Here is an 8,314-nt window from a genome sequence, read left to right on the forward strand (position 1 = left end):
GCACCAAAAATTAGGAAAGTTCACATGCTGTGGTCACAAGAACACAGAACATATATCTGATATCTGAAATTTGCAGCAAGACATTGCAAACAGTCCTTCAGATCAATAATTATTTATTCAGATAAGACAGTAAGACTGGGGTTGGTAGAGACCACTGTTCATTTTCTTATATTTACCAAAATGTAAGGAGGTTTTTTTTTCCCTGTAATCTGGCTGTAACATGCTAGAAAGTAAAATTTTATTGTCCCGTTGCTTTTAAGCAAGGATGGTCTTTCTTAAGTATAAATTGCTTTCCTCTCCTGCTTGCAACAAAAGGCTTATAGTGGGCAGGCCCATAAACACAGAGGGAGAATATTTCCACTGTAATCTGTACAAATACTTTCCAAAGTTGTCTGTATGTTTTCCAGTTGTTCTTTTGCTTTTATTGGTGGTAGTTAGTATTAAATTTCTTGCCTTATTTTCCTCCTTATGAATGTAAACATAGATTTAGTTTTTCTGTCTACATTGACATGATCTCAGCCTAAGAGTACATCATGGGAAGCTGGAAGATTTATCGGCAGAAAAGAGCCTGTTGGAAAAAAATCTGGCTAGTGGTAATTGGAGAGTGAGTCAGTGTCTGGAGTCCAGCTGTGCTTCCTACTCAAGCCTGACTAGAGCTGAGTTACTCATATTTCTTCAACTATCTGAAACTGGCTTTAAAAAAAAATAAAGAAATAGACTTTATATATACTGGATACATTTTTGGCTGAGAACATTTGTAAAAAGGCAGCAAATTATCTTCTTTTTGGTAGTGTTGCAGTGGCATGCGAGAGCCATGCTCTTGGAGAAGCAATTCATCATCTATGCACAAACCAGCGTGTCTGAAAGGTGGTGTGGCATCAACAGCTCAAAATGCACCAAAAATAGTTTGATATGCAATCAGGTCTGTGACTAATATTTAAAAAAACCTGTATCCTGACCCTGGTAGGCAAAGCTTTCCTATTTCTTATTGCACGCATTTACAGTGGTTGAAACTTAAGAAGAACAAATCAATTCCTGGTTGGTATTATTTTAATTACTGGCCTGTATTATGAGGCTTGCTTCATCAACATCCCAAACACTGAAGTTCTAACCTTTGGACAATACAAAATTTTGAGGAAAATAGCATTTAAATGTCCTTAGAGAATATTGTGAAGCTAAATACTAAATTCAAAGCAGATTTTATAAAATTAAGATTTTTTTAAAAAATTAATTTTTATCTTTTTTTGCCATACTAATAAAGAGTTACTTCTAAGTTCTTCACAGATTAAAGTAAGAACCTCAGTGTTACAGGAGATATTTGTTACTTAATTTTGTTGCCAAGACTGAAGGAAAAGACCCAATTGTGAATAGTTTATATATTTTAATTTCTTTATGCTTTAATAATTCATAAAAGTTTTGAAACATAATTAAGGGTTTTTCAAATTTTACATACGATTCATGAAAAATTAATATTTAAAACAGAAGAAGTAGTACAGACATGCTATTACAATTTTGCACTACAGACAACACAGAGGCCAGGATGAAAACAATAGTACTACAGGTGCCACAACAAAAGTCAGGATTGAAATTTGTGGGGAAAAAAAAAACAAACAAAACTCTATCAAACACTAAGAGTCTCATTTAAAAGAGAAAAATTCTTTGACAGTCAGCTGGAAGAACATTTTCAGGCAACATTCACATTCAGGCTGAAATTTTGCCAGCAGTATGATATCTAAAAAAGTTTCAGCTCGTAATAAAATCTGATGTGGTTGACCAGTTTCTTATCTCAGTTTTTGGCTTATTCTTTGCAGTTATAATTGTAGATAAGTAGCCTAAAATTTCAGGAGAGCAAACCTCACAAGATAGTACATCTTGTATTTGTTACTGGTATTTGTAACAATTTTTATGGGGTTTTAGATTGACTTGAGAATTTAAATAAACTAAAAACAGAGGAGAAAAGGTAAGGAGCTATATTACCCTTTCCTCTCTTCCCCATTACTGCACACAAATGCTTCAAGACTATTCATTCCAGCTCTGTGTAGCTATAAAGCCAGCAGTGTCTGCTGGGGTGTAGAGAGCTGGATGTCTAAGTAGCTTTGTTCCAGATGGGAATACAGAGTGACCCATTCAGTCTGCAGGAACAGGTCACTGGATAAAGACGATCTCCATGATGCATCTGAGTTCTGGCATAATTCCTAAACTCCCTCTACCATTAGAAATACAGCATTTATTCTATATTTAGGAGAACACATAAAATTTGGCTTTTTATGGATCACCAGTTTTTCTTTCCCCTAGCTTGTCTACAGTCCTCTGCTCCATTTCACACACAGCCTCCTTCCAATTCCTGTTTCCTAGTTCCTCCTCTTCTTCCTCACTGCCTGAAGATGACATTAAATGTGAGCATAGCCTGGGCACTGATTGGTTTAGTGGTGGCTTTCAAAAGTTACAGATAATTTCAGCTGTGTTGCCCCTGGGTGAACATACAATTAGGTCTCTTTCTTCTACTTCAGTTGTCAATTTTAAAGCATGTTGAATCTTCACCATCTCCAAGATGTTTATCTATCTATATTAATTGAAATTTACCATTACCAGCTGCCAACTCAAACAAAATTCTGCTGCTGCTGTTGTATTCACAACAGCCTGAAAAGGCAGCCAGCAGAGATCAGCTACCTAGACAGCATTTGCCACTCAAATATTGAGTCCCTGTCTTCACCACAAAATGTCATCTGGAATGGGGACAATGCTGGTAAGTTAATATGGTGCCTATCTTGCAAATCACAGCACATTGTTTCTGATGAAAAATAACACTTTTTGTCATTATATTTCTTTCTCGGTTCTCTTTTATGTCTTAGAGAAGGTAGTTTATTGTAAGGTCCTTAAGAATTATGACTATCAGAATTCAGTTCCATAGAACTTCTGAATAGGTTATCCTCCTAATTTCCTTAATTTGCCCATCCACAACCCTTTAGCAGTTTCATCCAAAATATCCATATGTCCCAGCTATCTCAGAATAGCACAGATGCTGCTGATCTGAAGGCAGTGCTCAAGGAAATAGAAAAGTACACAGGAATTTTAGTCCTTAACCTGTATGCGTTAGCCTAGAATTTTCCAGGTTTCATAGCAAAAGTATTTCCTGATTTTCATGAAGGCATTTCCTTCATTACTATTATATTAATATGAAAATAATAAATAGTATCTTCTGATTGTAGTGAGGCAAAGAGGAAAGTGAGAAGTCACATAGAGAGGATCAAATGGTTCTGAAACTCTCTAAATGAGAAATAAGGGAGTTCCCTGGATGTGAGCCACGGTGAACTCAATTCAGGCTTCTCAGAAGCAAAATTTTTGCATCACTGTAATTACCTTGAAGGCAACTTAAACTACTACAAATTCACACATAAAGGAAAGCATTTAATGATTGAGTCCTTTTTCTAAGTAACACAAACCTGTCCTCTTCACAGTTTTCTTTCAAAAAAATGTTTGAGCTATGTGATGTTTTAGGAGAGAAATGAGTTTTGTCTATTTTTCAAATGCAAGATAGACAAGCTCTAAAGGTAAAGTCAACATAATAAATAGAAAAGATAAAAAATAACTCCTACCAATGCTAAAGAGACTGATAATCAGTCACGAGACAGAGCCTTGGTACGGAAATAAATCTAAAGTAAGCAAGAGGACCACCATGCACTACTCCATAACTAGGACATTGGATTAAAGTGCCAATATTCTTTCATTGCCACCATCACCAAGGACATTAGTTATGTAAGAATGTGACATAAATATGGGAACAGATAGATATCCTTCTACAAATGAAGAAAAAGGGGGTTGTTTTCCATCTGTAATGTTGAAAAATAAAATACTGAACGACTTGACAAAAAAGATTAGAAGCCATTGATCCATCTTTTACAATCACTTTCTACCCCTGTCTGCTCATTAACATCAGGGCAATGCAGAGCATAGGTGGGTTGTCTTTTCACACAGATATCTGCATCTCCACAAAGTGCAGGAGCTGCAAATACAGGAGCAGCCCAAATACCTACTTAATGTGATCTGGTTTTGACAGTGATTGGCTCCAGATGCTCAAAGGAAATTTCCACAAAACCCACAAGGTAAGCAGTCATGGAAGAACAGATGTATAAGGACAGATTCTTCCCAAGTTTGCTGTTTAACTGGTTTATGCCCTGAAGAATGGCATCTTATGCCCTTTCCAAATTCACTCTCTTCCATCACCTCAATAATGGAGTTTAGTGAAGCCTGTCTCTTTCTTTCTGTACTCTGCTGCATACTTTCCCCATCCCCAGGCTTTAGCAGTCTCTGCACCAAGGATCCTGTGACACCACAGCTGCATAGCCTCTGCTCAGACTGCAGAAAATGAGTTGTGAATCCATACAGTGACAAGGAAAATAAATATTCTAGGGATGGTGTGCCAGGATTATTAGCAGCTCAAAGATTCAAGAGGGAAAACACTGGCACAAGAAGGTGTATAATCGTAAATTAAAACAGAGGGGAAGGCTCCTTAGCTCAGAGACTATTCAGGAGCTTCTTGGTCATGTCACCAGTGCCATGAACGTCAGTGGAGCTGGTGGTAGATGGCAGCTCAGCAGCCCTGGGCATCCATTGCAGGGAACCATGGGACAGCCTGCCCTCCCCATTGTGACTGATGGCTGAGCAACAACAACCTTGGGTACCATATTTGGAGCAGTGAGTATATCCTTAACCTCAGAGGTCATTAAATCCAAGCTGACTTTGTAAGGCAATAAGCATTTGCTTAATACCTGTAAGCTGGACATGTCACACTTGTGTAGATCATGGCCTATGGACAACAGGCCCAAACAATCCAACTCAAAACAGGGCCCATAACAACTGATGTGTGCTTATTGCTGAAACCTACTGGACTCTTAACCTCAGTCCTTAGTGAACAATCAGATCCATGGATTATGTGTTGTATAAAACACTGGTGATGTCTATGTAAACTGGGAGAAATTGCACCTTTATGGGCCTGTGTTGCAGATACCTGATTGAAACAAATCTTTTTCAACATGCTGTTTTAATCTCTGTAGAACCAGCCAGTTCCTACCATTCAATTTACTTATACTGCAGCTATTTTACCCTTGACATTTTCAGCAGATTCACCATAGGCCACCAGTTGCAACATGTGTGTACAGTTTATTGAGTAGATAGCCCACAGCCATGTCTATTTTATTTTTACAAGCATTTTTGTTCAGTTACACTGAAAAAGCAGTCAGCAGGATAATATTTCATGAGGTCATCTTTTGCATTAATATTTTTTTTGCATTAGTAACGAGAATTTCCACAACAGAATATTGTTGCTAATTACATTCACTGAGCCAATTTAACCACCTAAAGGCTAAGTCTAATTTAACCTAATTTACTTGCCTGCCTCATTGTTTACTGCAGAGAGAGCATGGTCTCAGAGAGCAAAAGATCTCCAGTGTATTTTTGAAACTTACACTATCCCAAGATGAATCACTTTCTAGGAGTTCTCCTTCTTTCTGCTGAGTACAGAGGTAGTCAAAATGACAGATTTAAAATGGATGCCCACCCCTGCTTTTATGCAGTGTACGATTGAAGTTCTCTGCAGATGGACTACAAAGAAATGGCATTGCATAGACACAGCTTGAAATCACAGTTAATTGATGTGAATGAGTGGCTTAGGTCACCTAAAGAATCACTATCAAAGGTATTGGTAAAATCATGTGTAATATAAATTTGCAAAAGCATGACTTAAAACTTGGTGGCAAGTTTCACTCTATTACTTATTACACAGATGAAGTACACAAAGGCAAATTGTGTTACGATCAATTTGTGCGGAGACGAGGGTCACAAAAGGGCAAAGGGGTAAGGGAGATCCTCCCACTGAGACACAAGGCTCAGAGCTGACCCCTTACTTTCTAAACTCCTGATGATGTGGTTGAGTCCAAACTTCACTTCAGACTTGGTCAACAGCTTATATCTAAAGGGTTTAACAACCCTTAATAATTGACTAACTTAACAATGAATGATACAATAGGATTTACTATAATCACAGCAGTAGCTTAACTACAAATCAGAGATTGGAACATTCACACTACACTTGCTATAAGGTAATTACATCAATTCACACAACAATTATGTACAAAGGTACCCAAGTTTGGTGAAATACCTCAAATAATAAAAGGATTTGGGGGTGGGTATTACTAGTCCAGGCTTCATCATCAGCTTTCAGTAATGATCCTCCAATTTTCTCAAGCTTGAGAGTTGGCAAGCTCTGAGAAGCATCCCACTCAGAGGGAGATGCTGCAGCCCAGGAAACTCAAAGAGCCTCACTCAGGACTGCAGTTTATAGGGTGACCAAAGGTTTGGCTGTAATCATCTGTGAATCTCCATCCTGGCTGAAAACTATCCAAGATGGTAATTACTGAACTTTCCTCAGTTACAATAATATTGTTCCACTTGGGCTATGATTTAGACAAAACAATGTTCCAAGGCTATCTGTTAGAAAACAGAAGTTTCTAAGGTAACAGAAGTTCCTGGGAACAGACAGTGTTTCTGATAGGCGCAAGAGGAGTTTAAGTGCCCGAGAGTCATTAATCAAGATGGAGGCCTAAAACAAGAATTCCTCAGAGCAGCCTGGGGAGGGGGAGGGATGCACCACCACAGCTGAGACATATTCTTTCAGATATAGGAAGAAAACTTGAAATTTTCCTCTCCAAATCCAATCCCAGATCTTGGTCTTTTGTGTTGCTAGGTTTAAAGTAAAATAGGTTGGTAAGCACAATGAGTCCTTTGCATGGCTGTTCAGGTCAAGGCATTTCAGTTTCTTTTGTGGGTTTTCTTTTGAAGGCGAGGGGTTGGAGTGTGGAATTCCAGTAGGAGCCATCATCACCAAAAGCCCAGACCACAAGTGAGAGAGGCCGTAAATACGGTTTTGCAACTGGTCATCACATTTAAAAGGGATACACAGAAATTGGAGACTGTAACAACAACTACAATCAAATATCCAAAATCAAAAGTATATAATAAAGTGGTTTTTTTTTACCTTAGTAAAGGGAAGACTGGTAGGGGAGAGTGGTGCCTGATGATTTTCAAAACCATCATGAAGGAAAATCAACGACAACAAATCAAAGAAAATTTCAGGATAGACATCAAGAAAAACCTTCTCAGGTTGAAGAAGTTCCTGGGAGAAATTGCCAAGTTTTCTTTACTGGAGGTTATTAAAACCAAGACAAATGTCTATCAGGAATGACTTAGGCATAGTTGCTCTCTTCTAGGAAGACAGAAATACAACAAGTACATCCTTCATCTGTAATATTTCATTTTCTAAATTGTTCCTTGTTTATAAGAAATTTATTTTATTTCAATGTTCCTTATGACAGGAACCTCACAAAGTTCAAAAAAGAGAATTGCAAAGTCCTGTACTGAGGGAAGAACAACCCCAGGCACCAGACCCTTAAGATTAGCTCAGCTGGTGAGAGCATGGTGCTAATAACACCAAGGTTGTGGGTTTACTAGCTGTATGGGCCATTCACTTATGAGTTGGGCTCAATGATCCTGTGGCTCCCTTCCCACTCAAAACATTCTGTGAGTCTGTAACAAAAAGCAGCTGTACCTGCTGGGGTCACCCAGCTGGGAAGCACCTTTGGATAAAATGACTTCAGTGTCCTGATGGACATGAGGTTCATCATGAGCCAGCAATGTATCTGTGCCACAAAGATGACTACTGTCATCCTGAGCTAGGATGCAGGAATGCTGCTGTAGGTAGGGGCAGAAATCTTTCCCCTCTACTCAGCACTGGTGAGGCCACACTTGGAGGAATATGTGTCAGTGATGGGTCCCTTCTTAGCTTTCACTAGGAATCAATGAGTTTCATTAGCCTTACTATGAAGAGGAAAGCTTGAAAAGTAATCCTTAAGAAATTCAAGTCTCAGGACATTCTGGGAGTGAGAGTGTATGGAATGGAGGGGGGAACAAATACAATACTGTTATTTTATTGCTGGGCCCCTATGGACAGACACCTTTTGTAATGGATGGTGTGTCAGAAGAAAGGGTTTAGCATGATAGGGTGGGTCTCAGAATACAACTTGGGCTCAAAGAACAGGTTCTTTTCACTTTCTGACAGCAAAATTTGTGTTCCTATGGACTTAGAAACAGTTAGGAAGCACAGTGTATCCCCAAATGAACAGTACAGTTAAGAGCAATAGACTTGGAATTTGGATCTGATAATAGCCTCATGTACAAACCTTCACCTTTTCAAAATAAAGAAACCTTATATCTAATCTAGCAAAATAACCATATACTTGGCTAAATACAATTTATAACC

This window comes from Vidua macroura, chromosome 3 (assembly GCF_024509145.1).
Source record: "Vidua macroura isolate BioBank_ID:100142 chromosome 3, ASM2450914v1, whole genome shotgun sequence".
NCBI lineage: Eukaryota > Metazoa > Chordata > Aves > Passeriformes > Viduidae > Vidua > Vidua macroura.